The sequence below is a fragment of the Anabrus simplex genome, chromosome 2, assembly GCF_040414725.1.
Source record: "Anabrus simplex isolate iqAnaSimp1 chromosome 2, ASM4041472v1, whole genome shotgun sequence".
Classification (NCBI taxonomy): Eukaryota; Metazoa; Arthropoda; class Insecta; order Orthoptera; family Tettigoniidae; genus Anabrus; species Anabrus simplex.
The window spans coordinates 267,743,098-267,762,243 of NC_090266.1; the positions used below are offsets into that span (position 1 = coordinate 267,743,098).

The window sequence follows — 19,146 nt, forward strand, 5'->3', positions numbered from 1 at the left end:
AGCTCGGGTACATCAGCTAGTTTATATACCGGTACATAAAATAAGAGTTTTGCTGTACACTGATCAGAATTTATAAAAAGGTATTTCTGTTTCGGTCGTGTCCACAGTAAGAAGGAAATGCAGTTTTTAATTTTCCGTGATTTCTGTCTGTCAATCTCTCTTTATGTATGCATGAATGTACGTAAGCGCATTACGAGAAAATGGCTTAAGAGAATTTCATGAAAATCGGTATATACAGGCGGAGAATAAGGCGCTACACGTCTGGCTATAAATAATTTTATTTACTAGTTTTTAGTGGACATACCGATAAACATTACACACATTTTTTATATTTAATACAATTTCGAATTATTTATGTCCTATACAGTTTTACTGTACCGCCAATGATAACAGAGATTTTAATGTATTTTGAATTTCTTTGTTTAGTCAGGTTCAACGCCAAGCCACGAAAAAATGCAAGGAGCAAAATGTAATGAAAATCGGCGAAAAAATCCGTTAATAAGGCACTACAGTCTAGACTATAAATAATTTTATTCGCGCTGGGTGAAATGGTAGTTTATAGGAAGACCTAAAATGTAATTCTCAATTATCTGTGTTATGAGTGGTCCTATTGATAAGGTGGTGGTGGTAGTGGTGGTGGTGATTATTGTTTTAAGAGGAAGTACAACCAGTCAACCGTCCTCTATATAATACCAACCAGGGAGAAAAATGGAAGGGATTCGACACTTCGAAAAATTAAGGTATCAGCCAAAGGAAGGCAAGGGCCACGAAGGGCGTGAAAACGAAAGACTCCCTAGGCCTCGAGTGCTCTAATACCGTCGGGGTCGGAAGAGAACAAGAGTTGACCAAGGGTGGTGGAATGGGATAGATCAAGTGAGGAGCCTGGTACAAGTAAGTGAAAGAAATGCCACGGCTCAGCTGAGGGCCCTGTGGTCGCCAACACACGCCCCCAAATTAAGAGCCCCTGGAGCCTATTTTAGTCGCCTCTTGCGACAGGCAGGGGATACCGTGGTTGTTATTCTACCGCCTCCACCTACAGGGGATCCTACTGATAAATATTGTATCCTTTAAAGGCCTTTCTGTAACCTGAAATCTCCCTACCTTCGGGTTTTGCCTCGGCGCTGCTCAAAATACATACGTGACTCTTGTTCCAGAGCGCGGAACGTCCTCCACTTCGAAATCTTTATTTAATTAAATAATCACTAATATTTCACATATTGCAATTTAAATGTCTTGTTGGACAGTAAAATTTAGTAGACCAGGCCTACACAAAATGGAAAGCTACTCTTTCCGCTGCGTTGTTTGCTCTCCTAAGAGGTAAAAGGCACATCTGTGAAGCCAGATAACAAAATTGCTAGCAGATGGGTACCTGAAGAATGTTTAAGACGCAATTTGTATGACGTAGAAAGATATATTTCTCCCCTTTTGATACGAAGTAGACTGATCCATATTTCAAAAATCCACCAATCGGAGATTTTAGACTATCACTTGTTTCGCACATAGCCTAGGGTACCTATTTACGTATTTAAATCTGCAGGCCAAAGTTAATAAGAAGAAATACATTTAAGTATATTTATTTATCTGAAGACGTAGCACACCGAAATGGATGTTTTTCAGTCAGCCAAAATACTGGAAGAAGAAAATCTTGTTCAGGTAGTCTCTGAATTTGTTATCATATTAGATTAATGTACTGAATGTTACCATCAACCTGAGCAGTGAGGAGAAAGCCACTTGATTTTCACTGGTTTATTGAGCAGCGTTTACGCTGCCTTCTAAGTTCCAAAATTAACTATTTCTTAGCATGAGAAACTGTAAATGATGTGCTCCAATAATTAATGAAACGAAGACAAGAATGTCTACAGCGAAATTGCATATCCCTGCACTTAATCATGCTAAAGAGGACTGTAAATTATAATTCACCCCCGGTTTGCACGTCATTCTAGGGCTTTATAGACCATTCGAAGATCATTAATTTCAAATGCTCCAGTGGCTCATAGCAGGAAGCTAGGTATTTAAGCTGCTATCACGCTGGCTCGGCAGAGACGAAGATGAATAACACTGGCCGTTGCGATAATACAGCATAATCCAAGCTCTAATGGCTTGGACTCCAGGCATTGAGACGTGGCGCTTTCCCTCGCATCGATATTCACGTAAGAGTATTCACAGAATTACTTTCGAAGCAAAATAACTTTATTCTTAGAATGTTATGAATGTCGCTTACGATTGTTTAACAAAGTAGTTCTCTTACGATAGTTTTTGTAGCGCTTACGATATTTTGGATGGATTGATTTGAAGGACTGTAAGATATGAGCATAATAAGAGATTTTCTTAAATGATTGTGTTAAGAAATGTACATTTTTAAAAAATAGGAAAATTGACTTACTACTCGACAATAAGAGATTGAAAGTGGAAGTGACACTGATTACAGTACAATATTTAGAACAGAACAATTTTATCCGTCCTCCTCATCTGTTTGTAGTAATTGATCACTATGTATTTTTTTGCTAGTGGCTTTACGTCGCACCGACACAGATAGGTCTTATGGCGACGATGGGATAGGAAAGGCCTAGGAGTTGGAAGTAAGCGGCCGTGGCCTTAATTAACGTACAGCCCCAGCATTTGCCTGGTGTGAAAATGGGAAACCAAGGAAAACTATCTTCAGGGCTGCCGACAGTGGGATTCGAACCCACTATCTCCCGGATGCAAGCTCACAGCAGCGCGCCCCTAACCGCACGGCCAACTCGCCCGGTGATCACTATGTTTGGACTCGTAAGCACGGTAATATTTAGATAATCGTCTTGTGTCACCTGCTAACCTCTTTATTCTCCGGTTCCATGGCTACATGGTTAGCATGCTGGCCTTTGGTCAGAGAGGTCCCGGGTTCGACTCCCGACAGGGTCGGGAATTTTAACCATAATTGGTTAATTACCCTGGCACGGGAACTGGGTTTTTGTGTCGTCTTCATCATCATTTCATCCTCATCACGACGCGCAGGTCGCCCACGGACGTGAAATCAAAAGACCTGTACCTGGCGAGCCGAAGTCCTCGGACACATCCCGGCACTAAACAGCCATACGCCATTTCATTACCTCCTTGTTGGATATCACCCATCAGTTGTCAGAAATACACTCAGTTTCTGCATCAACTCACCCACAAATTTATTCACAAGATAACAGCTATAGTCCGCGCACCTTTTTGCGATATTACTTGGTACGGGGGTGAGGAATAAGGAGGGAGCTCTCACGGTTCCGGTTATACTGCCAACTAAATGGAAATTAAATCTGAATTGAATCGATAATATGATCGACCGATATGAATTTTCTAAACATATTTTATTAACTTACGACAACAACTGTGTCACACATACATTATTTAACATTATATAACATTTCTCGATGCGAATATTGTTCCGAGCATAAATTCTATAGTTTGGCTTTGCTGTGTAAACAACAACAGTACTAGTACGTAAAGTGTACGCCAGATGTCGCACAGCGATGCATAAGCGATTCATATTTGTGTTTCAAAGGTTGCCAATACGAATCTCGAAGATAACTGAGGTCGATCGATTCAGCACAAGAGTGTGCATGTATCACTAAAATGTATGCGTACTGTAATATCATGGCGTGTGGCCCCCGGAAGAGCCTCGGTGCAGGTCTTTCGCCGTATAGGCGACCTCGATTAAAACCCTTCTGTTATTTCTAATCTTCTTCCAGTTGAAGCTTAACTCTTTTTCAGCAGTTCTCAAACTTATAAACCACCTTGGAATCCAATCCTCTCTTCTGACACAGATCGTAATTAAGATACTGATGGAGTTGATTTCTGAAGAATGTAAAATTCATGGATTGTGCGTCGAAATCTTTAAAATCCGTTACACGCTTTTTCCCTTTCCGTGTATTTCCTGGTGTACCAAATGAAGTTTCTTCAGTCCCGTGCTCTCTCTGTTCCAATATTTTTTTTATTAGGCCAACTTGTTTTACGTCACATTAAGACACTGAATGGTTTTGGAAACGGAGAAATGGGAAAGGGCTAGAATTGGGAAGGTAGCACCTTTGGCCTTAATTAAGGTACAGACTCTGCATTTGCCTGGTGTGAAAATGGAAAGCCTCAGAAAACCACCTTCAGGGTTGCCGACGGTGGGATTCAAACCCACTACCTCCAGAAGGTAAGCTCACAGCTGCGAGACTATAAACGTATGGCCAACTTGCTCGGTTAAAATTCGTTCACCGTCCACTACAACACTTTTGTTGCATCTGCTATTTTTCGCTGTACTTTCAATAACTCCCATCTATACTGCTCTTGTGTTTTATTCTTTCTGTCGTCAGCTTCCTTACTCATAAAACTATGAGTCTCACGTTTCTCCTCTTGTAGTCGCAAACTTCAGTTTCGAATTTTGAGACGCACAATTCACTTCTTACACGAACGGTAGGAACATGTACTGGCATCCAATTTATTTAGCTACTGACCGTACTTGCTCAGTTAAGTCTGTCACAAGATGTAGACCCCTCTCTTCCATTCCCAGCCTTCTTCTGCATTCCGCTAGTCAATCAACATGCGATAGGTCCGCCATCTGGCCAAATTGGTTACGTATTTTACAAGACTCTAACTCAGGCGCTTAAGATGAAATAACTGGCGCTTACTTTAACATGTTTGAATGGATTGACTATAAAGTCGAGATGACACTATCTCATTAAGTCATACTATTAGTTGACTGTCATGGTTATGGAATTTAGGCAGATTAATCAGTACATTTTATCACGCACTAGATTACATCGCCGCATATCGAACACATGGTCTATTTGACCACATCAATTAAATATTATACTGAACACATACACGTATTCTGGGTTTACCTGACCCTGTTATATTCGAAGCGGATCAACACAACGTTGGTTTCCTACCCATCACCATAAACACTAAAGAACAACAGAAATACATAAATACATTACACAGAGAAATATTAAATACATTAGCAAACAATACATCTTGAAGGTATGGCCTAGTCAAGTCATATGGTATCAGGTTAAATCCATCGCTCTGATGCGGGTCGAACCCGCGTTCTCCAGCTTCCAAGGTGCAAAAATCTGAAACTCCTACCACGAGCTAATTTAATAAATAAAAATGAGGAGGAATACGTTCTTCACAGAATCATAAAATTCTCAACGTTAGTCATAATATTTTATTAGCATGGAATTGTTAATGCAGCGGTAAGTGAAGGAGACTTACAAGGGCTAAAATTCAGAAGGCTTTTGAAGACGATTCTGCCCGCACATGGGACCAGACAAATCCCTTTCATCATAAATCTGTCTCTCTTGTTGTGGTCAGTGTTCTACCTTGCGGCCACAAAGACACTTTCTGTTTTCTTTCTTTCTTTCTTTCTTTCTTTCTTCTCATATTAGCTCGTTTCCAAGTACACATTTATTTAAGGGCCGCCAATTCTTATTTCTTATTATTCCGGTCATATACAGCCTAGTTCAATACGTCGCGATAACCATCACTATTCTAACTCTTTGTCATTCTGTCATCTCATACATTTCACAAGTCGCATCTTCCCCATTGTCACGCTACTGCATCTCAAATCCACCTTACTTATTTATATGGGAGACTCTATTCCCACATGTCATTCAAGTAATACCATCTCACTCGCGTTTCTATATAATTCACAAGTTGCACGTCGGGCTTGAACACCCTCAATGATCATATTTTTCATTATTATGGGATTTATAAATGCATGCATTACCATGTGAAGCGAATACATTATCTATATTCAAATTATTACGAAGATCTATACCAGTTAGTAACATTAGGAAGAAATTATAAATTTAGCTTAAGCGCCATTCTCCCTTAAAACATATGCTTCACACGCACTAAAATTTATGGGACCTTATGTACCAATTCATGCAAATAAGTCCGCTGAAATATTATTGATTATCCGTAAATCACAGCTAAAATCTTAATTAAATTAATAAAATAATCTTTAACAGTCACACGCGTATAGTGTTCGCTACATTTAATATTATTAATTACATAAAATAAACCAGACTTTTATTTACAAATATGTCGATATGCACGTATATATCTCATGCCTAATATATTTAAGAAAATGTACTTATCGATACTGCGTGTGGTTTGCTGTCACCTCGTGGATGAACCTGGTGTTTTTAGACCTTCATTACGGCATCTTCACTCGTAGATAGTCTTAGGTTCCTCTTCCTCGTGATGTCGTTCATATCTCGAACTGTAGTCTTCTGCTGTTGGAAAATCTTGACGTTCCCTGAAGAGATGAATGCTGGCGCTAGGCGTGACTCTAGTTGATTCTAATCCAGGGTTCGACGATCACTTATGAACATACATGCAAAAATGGGAAATTGGTTAATGAACACTGTTTATGTGTTTTCAAAGAATCTACTTGTGATTAGATCCACATATTAATTCAAATGGACTAACCCGAATAGCGGTAAGTTTATATAAATCACTGTTCATTTCCCCTTCTATCATACAAGCTGACTAATTGTTACCACGAGTGTCCATGGAGTATGCAAACGTTTTTCCTATCACGAACACCGTTCTTTTAATTTACTGAGCGTCACTCACTGTGTAAATGCCTTAAAATTGGCCACTATTAATTACTGAATGTAATCGGCTGTCTCACTAATTCTAAGCAACCACGGAGCTCGATAGCTGCAGCCGCTTAAGTGCGGCCAGTATCCAGTAATCGGGAGATAGTGGGTTCGAGCCCCACTGTCGGCAGCCCTGAAGATTGTTTTCCGTGGTTTCCCATTTTCACACCAGGCAAATGCCGGAGCTGTACCTTAAATAAGGCCACGGCCACTTCCTTCCAATTCCTAGGCTTTTCCTATCCCATCGTCGCCGTAAGACATATCTGTGTCGGTGCGACGTAAAGCAAATAGCAAAAAAGAAATTTAAGCAACCTGATGCGTTTGCCCGTTCTTTGATAATTGAATCATCAGCCGTCATTGAAGTCACAAATATTTAAAGGATTAAATGTTGAAATAATACCTCTATTGATCACTACTGTACTTTGCTTCGTACCACACGGCTCATTTCGCGATATTTACACGGCACTAATACGTCTTTCTTCGACACAGCACTTCACACACTGTTATCCATTTTTGCATAGTTCATCACTGACACGTAAGTACAGCGGCCGCACAAATTACAATGGGTTTTATTTATAGTATTTTGGCTGAGTGGTCGGAGATGTGGTAAACCACGCCCCTAATCAAAATTCCGCTCCGCTAAACGTAATCTTTCAGCGACGTGACAGTAATCAAATTATAGCTCTTGACCCCTGTTTTATACTGATCCAGTTTTATGCCTATCCGATCAGTGGGTCGTTCACAATCTCAAAAGCGACCTTTTATAAATTCACGCGTCGTGGTTGATCTCGTAACTACTCCCACCTTTTTACTCACGTTGCCAAATCTTAGCGCTCGGCTTCAGTCTGGCACTGCTATATGACATGCGTCATTACCGATCCACTATTAAAGTATTGCGTTTATGTGCATCAAAATTTGCATAAAATACGCCGGTACGAATGAGTCCTGACTTATAAATTTCCATAGGTTACATCAAAAAGGTATTCTTCTTCTTTTTATTATTAATTAGGTATGGTGAATTGGCACCAATGAATGCGGTCTTAAATCAGTAAGGATTTTTATTTCTTAGGGGTTAACACACCTTAATTTACCCCACACTCTGACAAAATACACTTTCATGCGTAGCGTCATATCTTCTTCTTTCTTGCTCCGAGTGAGAGCGCAATTTCAAGGTTCCGCAGTAATACGCTATCCTTCTCTCGATACAGCACAGAGACCTGCTCCCTTCGAGCTTGCGTATCGCAACTCGTGTCCCGGTTTGGGGCGTGAATTGCTAACTACGACATTATATGTCGCAGAATGTTGCGGAAAACGGCGTATATGATTGACTAAATCTCCTAACATGCCTGTAGCATGGCGATGAACAGTTACAGTATTAAACATCGTAACGTCAATTTTGACAAAAATGTCGCTTACGATGCTTTGCCTTTTCAGGAACAATATGTTTGAAGCGTTCGTTAACAATATTTACTGTACCGGTTGCTTTATTGCCACAGAGATTAAGGAGTGCTACATCAAAACGAATCCCAAGATTCTGGTGGGCTTTTCTTACCTTCGCCAACCTGACTTTCCTCTTCTAAGTAGTCGTTCATTTTGTCAAGTAGAAAATACAAACCTGGAAGGGGTGGATCATCAATAGTACTTAGGGTGGGTATTCTCTAGGATGGAAAAATTATCTATTTATAAACAAGATACTTGGTATTTGGGAAGTCCTTTAAAAATACAGGAACATGTACCTTTTTTTCGGAAAAGGCACTTAACCGGGGGGGGGGGGGGTGAAAAGAGTTGAAAAATAGTTGAATTACTTTTTATGAGGATACTTATATTTTAAAAACTGAAGACGTTATAGATGTGAAAATTGGTATTTGGAATCTCCTTTAATACACTTAGATGGGGGTGGGGTGGGTGTTGAATTATTTTTATGGGGTTACTTACGTATATCTCAAAAACTGAAGATGTTACAGGTGTGGGAATAGGTAATTGGAATATCCTTTAAAAGTAAAGAAACATGCATTTATTTTTTCGTCTTGAGAGAAGACTGTTTCTCACATGTACAGTTCTATGCCGCATGGTCGTCTTAGCCCCAAACGGTAATACCACAAACATGGTTTACAAAGAATTTCTGAGGTAAATGAAACTCAATTTCTGGGTGAGTTTTTATACTTAAGGAATTTTCAGATCACGTCTTAGTACAATGCCCAAGAACGATTACTTTGATCAAATTATGAAATCCACGCGAACGAGCCCGAGGGTTATTGCTAGTACATTAATAAAGTAACGACTATGAAGAAATTTGAAAATTACATCAACAGTGAAAATAACCCACTTAACCGTTTTATTGTGTACAATTTAATGTTAAGTATTTGAATTAGTTCCACATTAAGAAAGGTTTCTGAACTCGTAATAGAACTATGGGTGGAAAATGTTCCTAATTTGGGATTTGGGATAAGGATTGTGTAAACGGGCAGCCACAGCTGAGTATTACTACTCTACTACTTACTGCCATTACAATAACAATGATGATGACGATGGATGATGATAACTATAATAATAATAATAATAATAATAATAATAATAATAATAATAATAATAATAATATTATGGGCCCTATGCTGACAAGATGTAATGTTTACAGTGAACTATGTCTTCTGGTACGGGATAGAATAAATCTGTTACTTTCATTGACCTGTCTCAGTCTCATCCTTGGCTTTGACAGTATGAAAGTGACTGAGGTATGAGCGATGCTAGTAATACCATTCCTTATGCAGCCAATCCCTGGTATGAATGGTATGAAAATGTTGCTCATAGGGTCGTGGTTGGTGCATGCAATTCAGTGGGCTTGGCAGACTGGTATGTAATAGCAACTTCTGGCTCTGTGAGGATAGCAACGAGAAACTACCGCACTCCTCATTTCCCTAGTATGGCACTTCAGTGAAACCTAGGCTATCGACGACAGCTGTTGGTGTAGCTGTGGAGGACCAAACCAGCCTTCGGGCTGATTACCCAACATACACGATAATAGTATAACAACCATATAAAGCATGATCCACGTATCTATTCAGATCGGTGCCGACGATGTAATACATCTCCAGAAATCATCCAACATATAACCGCAGGTTGTCGATTAATGGCAAATACAAACTACAAGTACAGGCATGACCAGTCCGGCCCCGCGGTGTAGGGAGCAACGCGATCGATTCCCGCCCTGGTCAGGGTTTCTTTAATTCTAAATGATTAATATCTCTGGCCTGGGGACTTGGTGTTTGTGTCGTCCCTAATGTTCCTTTCCTCACATTCAACACTTTACACTTCCGTCATTTCCCGATGTACGCAGGTTCACAACATATGATGCAAAGTAGGGCCAAAAGACTTTCTTAGGTCGACACCACTAAAAAATAGCATTTAATAAAAAAAGGCATAGCCAAATTGCAAAATTTAGTCATTAGAAATTAGCCCGACAAAATAACCACAATCAGTATTGGAAAGTGAAAATTGCAAACTTTACTGGGATATAAGTATCATCACTGATAAAACTATTACCTGCAATAGAGGATATATAACTTTTATTTTAAAAAAAAGAAAATCTGCTTCATAATTGACATAGCCTGCCCTAATCCTCACAACCTCCAATCAACCCATACAGAGAATATATCCAAGTACACTTATCTGGACACAGAAACAAAAACCATGTGGAAACTCATTCCAGTAGTGATTGGATGTAATGATATTATTCCAAAGACACTACACAGAAGCATTGAAGCACTTAATCTCCACCCTCTCCCTTACAGAAAATTACAAAAAGCAGCAGTCCTGGCCACTTGCCATAGACTAAAGACGTTTATTGGCATGAACCATCCACCATATATAGAGGATTAATTATAATCATCTACTAATAATTTTGACTGTTTATATATAGCATATAAATATCCGTCAAATGTATTTGTCAACGATGTAAGTATATACCATGTATGGAGCATATATGCGTACTAAATAGTACTTCTTCCATGTGCGTTATACCGCAGTAGCACATAAACTCAACTGTAAAATTGTGAATAATAATAATAATAATAATAATAATAATAATAATAATAATAATAATAATAATAATAATAATAATAATAAATGGGAGTGAAATGCGTCGTTGCGACCATCTGCAACAATAAACTATTGGATTCAGCAAGAGAATCCAACTAGCCTCTTTCAGTCCAACTCCAGCACGTAACCTACAAGAGGTGCCCCTGTTAAGCCGAGCAACCCAGTGGAAGGTTGGTAACCAATCCCAGCGGGAAACTGGGTCGGTGAACCGATCAGTGCCGGGGGCTCCAAGGCTCACAACCTTGGTAGTACCTTGGTCGGTGCGAAATATCACCGACCCCATTCTACAGTTTTTCAACTGTGAAAAAAAGCATGGAGGAAATTTCAGCTAAAGCTACTACCCCAGGTGGTAACCAATCCACCGTCGTCTTGTACGACGTTAGCGGGCCTTCGCATTCTGGGGAGCCTGCACCGACATGCTTGGAGGTATCGGAGACTCCACGAAAGATCAAACATAGAGCCAAGAATTTCTTTGCTACCTTTAATGCCAATTCTCTCCGGAAAGTAGGAAAACTGAAACAGCTCACAGATATCCTATCGCAACAACAAATTTTGATTGCAGCAATTCAGAAAACAAGATTTACAGATGAGCAGGCCTTTGAATCTGAAGGTTACAGGATCTTCAAGGGTAAACCTGGTAAACGTGTCATACAAACTGTCCCCCACCTTGGCACAGCATTTGTAGTCAACAAAATGATTCTGGACTCAATAACAAGTTTCACCTCTGTGAATAGCAGAGTCTCGACTCTGTCCTTTCGAAGCACAAACAAAATGTATACCATTGTGAACGTTCATGCGCCGATCAACCAAGCGAACAAGAGAGACCCAGAGGGAACTGATAGATTCTGGGAAGAACTTGAGGAGATTTTATCCAAGATTCCAGACAAACATACCATAATCATGCTTGGAGATTTCAATGCCCAGGTAGGCAAAGAGAGAAAGTTCTGAAACATCGTTGGAAACTATCCTGCTCACCAGAGAACAAATCGTAATGGAGAAAGGCTAATAGAGCTGTGTAAGGCATTTAACCTCGTAATGAAGTCTACTGCTTTTAAACACCTGCCTAAGAAACATAAGACCTGGAAATCCCCAAATCACTACCTTGGTGAATTTCAGATTGATCATGTCGCGATCGCGCGGAAGGCTCAAAGAGAAATTCAGAATGTTAAAGTTCTAAGACAAGCAAAACTGGACCCAGATCACTATCTATCCAAGCTAAAAATCAAACTGCTCCCCAGAAACACAAGGAGAGTTCGAGCCAAAAGGATTGAAAGATTTGATAGAGAAAAACTAGGATCTAACCATGAATTCACTCAGAAACTACAATTAGTGGATGCAGAGAACTGGGAACAACTGCGCGAGGTCCTGGTCAAAACAGCTAAAGAGACGGTTCAGCTTACTAAGCCCAGGAAGCATGCTTGGTGGAACAGTGAATGCGATGCAGTGATAAGGCAAAGACAGTTCGCCTGGCAGAAATAGAACTCGCTAAAGAACCAAGTCAACTGGACAAACTTCGTGAATGAGAGAAAGTGTGCAGCCAAAACCATCCGCAGCGTTAAACGTGCTTTTGATAAACACCAGCTGGCTCAAATTGAGCAGGATTTCAAGAAGAACAATACACGCGACTTTTATAAAACATTTAAAAGCAACTTGAGGAAATACGACCCACCGAGCCTACAGTTCAGAGATTCCAATGGAAACATAGCCCATAACGACAAGGAAAACTGCCGGATCCTTGCAAAATATTTCGAATCCCTTCTTAACTGCGAGGCCCCAATGTCCAGATTCACATTTGAAGATAAAACAACAGTTCACCGAGATTCAGCTCCACCTACGAAAGAGGAAGTCAGACAGATTATCCAATCCTTGAAGAATAATAAAGCACCGGGTGAAGATTCGATAATATCTGAATTGTGGAAGTTTGCTAGTGACAATGCAGTGGAAAAATTAACGGACGTCATACATGAAATCTGGAACACTGAAAGACTTCCAAGTGACTGGACATCTGCCGTAATCCACCCACTTCATAAGAAAGGCGACAAGTCGGATGTTAATAACTATCGCGGCATCTCCCTCCTACTTATAACCTGCAAAATTCTCTCGAAAGCTCTTCATATCAGGGCAGAAGAACAGCTAGATCCAGAGCTGGGTGATTACCAAGGAGGTTTCAGGAAAGGACGGTCATGTGTGGAGCAGATTATGAATCTGAAATCTGTCCTTTCATATCTTAAACTAAGGAGCAAGCCTTTTGTAGTAACGTTCATCGATTTTAAGAAGGCCTATGATTCAATTGATAGAAATACTCTACTTCAGATCTTAAAGGAATTTGGCTTCGACGGTAAAACAAGAGTGATCATCCAACAGACTCTCACCAACACCATCTCAAAAGTGAAGTTTAGAGGAGAGATTTCAGAGGCCTTTGAAATACGGACAGGAGTTAGGCAAGGAGGTGGTCTCTCGCCTCTGTTGTTCAACTGCGTTCTTGAGAAAGTGATCCGTGAATGGCGCAGAGAAATGAGTTATGAAGGAGTCGAAGGCGGAGTCAGACTAGGCCACAAGAACAAGAACCTTTCAATTGACTGTCTAGAATTTGCAGATGATCTCGCGGTTTTCGCTGATTCCTTGGTTGTGGCCACGAAGCAGATCAACCAGCTTCAAACACAAGCTGCAAAGGCGGGCCTCCAAATCTCATTTCAGAAAACGAAATTCATTACAAACATCAAACTGGCGCCAAGTGAGCTAGAAGGGACTCAGGAAAAAGTCAAGCGAGTTGAAAAATGTAAGTATCTTGGTGAATGGATAGAACCTAACTTGTCCGAAAAAGAAGCCTTTTCTTCACGCATGAATAAAATGGAAATGGCTTACCATCTGACGAAAAATGTCTATAACAAAAGATCTATATCTCTGAATGCAAAAATCAAACACTATTGCACTGTTATCCGGCCAGAGGCTCTATATGCTGCGGAATGTCTCGCCATGAACAAAAAAGGCATGATGGAGAAATTGGAGGCCAAGGAAAGAAAGATTTTGAGAAAAATCTTAGGTTCAGTAAAAGACAACGGCGAGTTTAGGAGACGGCACAACCAGGAGTTGTACTCGCATGTGGAGAAAATAACTGATGTGATGCGAAAAAGGAGGATTACTTTTTATGGACACATGGCCCGAATGAATTCAACACGGTTAACCAACCGCATTTTCACTTTCCTCCAAGAGAAAAAGGCAAAGGGGGCATGGTTCAGTGAGGTACAGAAAGATCTGCAGGAGATTGGGATCTCATTTGAAGATATCCAGGAGCGTGTCCCACTTAAGAAAAAACTCCAAGAACATCAGAGTTTCCTACCAAAGCCGAAGATGAAAACTGGAAAGGCATGGACGGAAGAACGAAAGGAGCAACACCGTATACGAATGAAGGAATACTGGACCAACATTAAAGCTCAAGGGAAACAGTTGAAATGACGTGGTCCTTAGTTGGCCGAAACGAAACAATAATAATAATAATAATAATAATAATAATAATAATAATAATAATAATAATAATAATAATAATAATAATAATTGTTGCGGAGTTCCCGTGGTTCACAATGGATTAAGAAGTGCCTGAGTTGAATGGCTGGGCAAGGAATTACTTAAAGCAAATTTTAATATAACAAATTAGGAAAATGTATTTATTTTTCTTTTACTGGGTATAAAATCTGAGTGAATAACAAACAATATTAATGAGCTCGTTAACTCTAACAATATAGGGGACTTAGAATTCCGAACATCAGATACATAACTTGAAAGAATTATAAATTTGTTTATTTACATAGAAAAGAGCATTATTTCTCTTGACAGGTACAATATTTTACAAGAGCAATATTTGCTCTAAGAAGGTACACTACTCAGGAGTCGGAGCTCCAAAAATCCCATAATCTAGCCTCGCAGATGCAATTAGTTTCTTTTGACGCAATAACATTTCCACCTCATATTAAAGTGTTTATGCACAGTGCCCCAATGTGGACTTATCTTTTGTTCAACAGTTATATTATTCACTGTTCCCAAAGGTAACTGGCACAAGGAAATATTTACTATCTGAAATGAATAAACAGGGGATTAATTGCCCATACTACGTGGTCTTAATGATAAACAGGAAATATTGCACATAACCGACCACAAACAAAAGGCAAGGAAGCGAAACACTAGCACTCTTTACATAAATCTCTAAAACCCTAATTGTTGCCGAGGATACCGAGGATAATCCTATACTACACTGGGGGGGGGGGAGCGAGATTAAAGGAGAAACATTAATCCCAAGACAAGATTTACAAAATTTTGAGGCTGGAAGCTCTAGTCACCCAATGCGGGGTTGAATGGGAAACGACAGCGGGTCAGCACTCTTTGTTCCCTTACATCACCTACAGTATTTCCCATTAGGGAATAGAAAAGGAGTCCTCAGACTTCGCCGAAAAACCTACATTTAAACCACCAGTTTACAAAGTTACGTTAAAAGAGAAACGGCTGAAACCTTCTCTTCAAACTATCCGCAGGCGCTATGACATGTCTAGGTAAATTCTGCCATTACCTTTCATCGCTGGATCTACCTCAACCAGGTCTCGCCCCTGCCTCCTGGGATCACGTAAAGTCGCAGCACTGGATCAATTCAGAAAAGACGGCCCTAAAGTGCCCTGCTTTTTTAGTGCCGTAACGGGAAGTTTCCAGAACAATTTGCTGATTGGCTGGGTTCCTGCACACACCCCCGGGGTGTAATTGGCTAGAGAACATATTTACCAGCATCTGATAGTTTGACTACAATCGAGGAGGAACCAGCTGAAGTTTCGACAACTTCGGTACATAAAAAACCAGTCCTAAGACACAGGATTATCAACTCCTAAAATGAACATTACTTTATCAAGTAGTTACAAATCAATGGTATACAGTAGAAGACAGAATTCTTTGTAAGTTTACAAGTTCAAGTCCATTGGCCTAGATGGTCATACGTAAGGCGCGCAGTTTAAATAGCCGGGCAAGGTGTACCCTCGTATAATAATAATAATAATAGGAGAAAGTAGAAGAAGAATTGCTGTCGATCAACGAGCTCATGCCATGGAGATATTTTGAGCACGCTCGTTTAAAGCTACCGTGGCTTGATGTCACTGACTTCCTGCAGTAGGGAATTCCATTTAAAGTTCACCACAACGGTAAAGGAATTTTTGTAGGTTGAGGATTGCTTAGGAGTAGCGATCAGTGTCGCATTGAGTGCTGTGGTATTTGCCTTGCAGTTCTCAGTGTGGTCTATGCCGATGTTTTCGTCTTTATGGCAGACTGTGATGAAAACCTGAGATCTGATATCTTGGAACTTGAAAACAGGTGCAGTGAAATGTTGCCTGTGTCATCAGTCCATTGACTGTTTTGATGCAGGTCCCCATGTCACCCTATTCTGTGTTAATATTTTCATTTCTACGTAACTATTACATCCTACATCTACATTTATCTGTTTGTCATATTTATACGTTGGTCCACCCTTAGTGTTCTTACCGCCTATACTACCCTCGAAAACTAACTGAATAGTTCCCGTCTGTCTTAAGATGTGTCGAATCATTCTATCTTTTCTTCTGGTCAAATTTCGCCAACTCATTCCCCTCTCACCATTCTGATTCAGTATCCCTTCATTCATGATTCGATCTACTCATCTCACATTCAGCATTCGTCTGTAACACTACGTTTCAATACCTTCTGCCCTCATTCCATCTGAGCTAGTCATTGAAATGAAATGGCGAACGGCTTTTAGTGCCGGGAGTGTCCGAGGACAAGTTAGGCTCGCCAAATGCAGGCCTTTTGATTTGACTCCCGCAGGAGACCTGCATGTCGTGATAAGGATGAAATGTTAATGAAGACGACACATACACCCAGCCCCCGTGCCAGCAAAATTAGCCAATGATGCTTAAAATTCCCGACTTTGCCGGGAATCGAACCAGGGACCCCTGTGACCACAGGCCAGAACGCTAACCATTTAGCCATGCAGCCGGACAGCTAGTCATTGTGCTTGTTTCACCTCCATACAGTGCCACACTTCAGACGAAAGTATTCAGAAACGTGTTTCTAAATCACATATGAATTTTTGAAATGAATAAATTTATTTCCCTGCCTCTGTGGTGTAGTGGTTAGCGTGATTAGCTGCCACCCCCGGAGGCCCGGGTTCGATTCCCGGCTCTGCCACAAAAATTTGAAAAGTGGTACGAGGGCTGGAACGGGGTCCACTCAGCCTCGGGAGGTCAACTGAGTAGAGGTGGGTTCGATTCCCACCTCAGCCATCCTCGAAGTGGTTTTCCGTGGTTTCCCACTTCTCCTCCAGGCGAATGCCGGGATGGTACCTAACTGAAGGCCACGGCCGCTTCCTTACCTCTTCCTTGCCTATCCCTTCCAATCTTCCCATCCCTCCACAAGGCCCCTGTTCAGCATAGCAGGTGAGGCCGCCTGGGCGGGGTACTGGTCATACTCCCCAGTTGTATCCCCCGACCACGAGTCTGAAACTCCAGGACACTGCCCTTGTGACGGTAGAGGTGGGATCCGTCGCTCAGTCCGAGGAAAAAACCGAACCTGGAGGGTAAACAGATGATGATGATGATAAATTTATTTCCTGTCCGCCTCTGTGGTGTAGTGGTTAGCGTGATTAGCTGCCATCCCTGGAGGTCCGGGTTCGATTCCCGGCTCTACCACGAAATTTGAAAAGTGGTACGAGGGCTGGAACGGGGTCCACTCAGCCTCGGGAGGACAACTGAGTAGAGGTGGGTTCGATTCCCACCTCAGCCATCCTCGATGTGGTTTTCCGTGGTTTCCCACTTCTCCTCCAGGCAAATGCCGGGATGGTACCTAACTTAAGGCCACGGCCGCTTCCTTCCCTCTTCCTTGCCTGTCCCATCCTATCTTCCCATCCCTCCACAAAGCCCCTGTTCAGCATAGCAGGTGAGGCCGCCTGGGCGAGGTACTGGTCATTCTCCCCAGTTGTATCCCCGACCAAAAGTCTGAAGCTCCAGGACACTGCCCTTGAGGCGGTAGAGGTGGGATCCCTCGCTGAGTCCGAGGGAAAAACCAACCCTGGACGGTAAACAGATTAAGAAGAAGAAGAAGAATAAGAAGATAAATTTATTTCCTTAAGAAAAAGAAATTATGAGTCAAACTTTTATTTCCTTATTTTGAGTACCCTCCTGAAATTGTTTTGAATATTGAACACAGTTAAAAGTGCAGCAAAGAACAACAATGTACAGGAGCAATAGTTTCACCTTATTGTAAATGCGTGAGCTGTACTGAAGAATTTTTGTTGTAATTTTACCGAACGTTCCACATGGGATTCAATAAAAAGATCGGTAAAAATGTTCTTGCCTTGAAGTTCACCTCTTCACTAACTTGAAAATGAGGAACAGCTATAAAACCTAACTGTGATTCTGAGACTGTGAGTGAACTCGTGTCCTCGTCCCGAGGTGGTGCAGCTCTTTTCAGGCACACCCCCATTGGAGGTGAGCTGCATGTACCATTCCAACCACATACCAGCCCTCCTGCCAATCTTAAATTCCTGGCAGTACCGGGAATCGAACCCACGTCCCTGAGGACGGCAGCTAATAACACTAACCGTTACGCTACGGAGGCGGACAATCTGAGACTAATTCGCGCAATAAAGACACATCTTAAGAGGTGGGTGGTTAATGAGAATGAGAATATATGCTGCCTCGGTGTATATCTCTTACGTTAAAACAGAAAACGGATACCCGTTATGGTATGAGATTCTGGTGAAAACAAAGGTCCGGTGAGCTTGTTAAAATACGGAGGATAATGAAACAAATAATACTACAGCATTCTCAAACTGCATGAATTGGGGCCGATGACCTTAGAAGTTAGGCCCCTTTAAACAACAAGCATACCGGGCGAGTTGGCCGTGCGTGTAGAGGCGCGCAGCTGTGAGCTTGCGTCCGGGAGATAGTGCGTTCGAATCCCACTGTCGGCAGCCCTGAAGATGGTTTTCCGTGGTTTCCCATTTTCACACCAGGCAAATGCTGGGGCTGTACCTTAATTAAGGCCACGGCCGCTTCCTTCCAACTCCTAGGCCTTTCCTATCCCATCGTCGCCGTAAGACCTATCTGTGTCGGTGCGACGTAAAGCCCCTAGCAAGAAAAACAACAAGCATCATCATCATCATCATCATCATCATCATCATCAATTGCATGAATTAGTGACATTTATGTTACAATAAGACATTGACAGAGAACATACATCCAAGCTGTACCGAAGGTATGTTAAAAGTTAGAGCTCTAGTTGAATAGGGCATAAATTTCTTAAATAAATAAATAGTATTATTTCTGGATTAAAACCACTTTATATTACGAGTCTATAACAAAACCGAGCTTTCAGCCATGTTTCATGGCTTTCATCAGGTCAATGTATATGAAGGTCTGCTGCTGAC

General features: G+C 41.2%; 1 protein-coding gene across 1 annotated transcript in view; it reads left to right on the forward strand.

Moving 5' to 3' along the window:
• The window catches only part of LOC136863509 (uncharacterized), a 931,909-nt gene that overhangs the window by 11,553 nt on the left and 901,210 nt on the right, over window positions 1-19,146 (forward strand). The gene's annotated exons all lie outside the window — the stretch shown is intronic.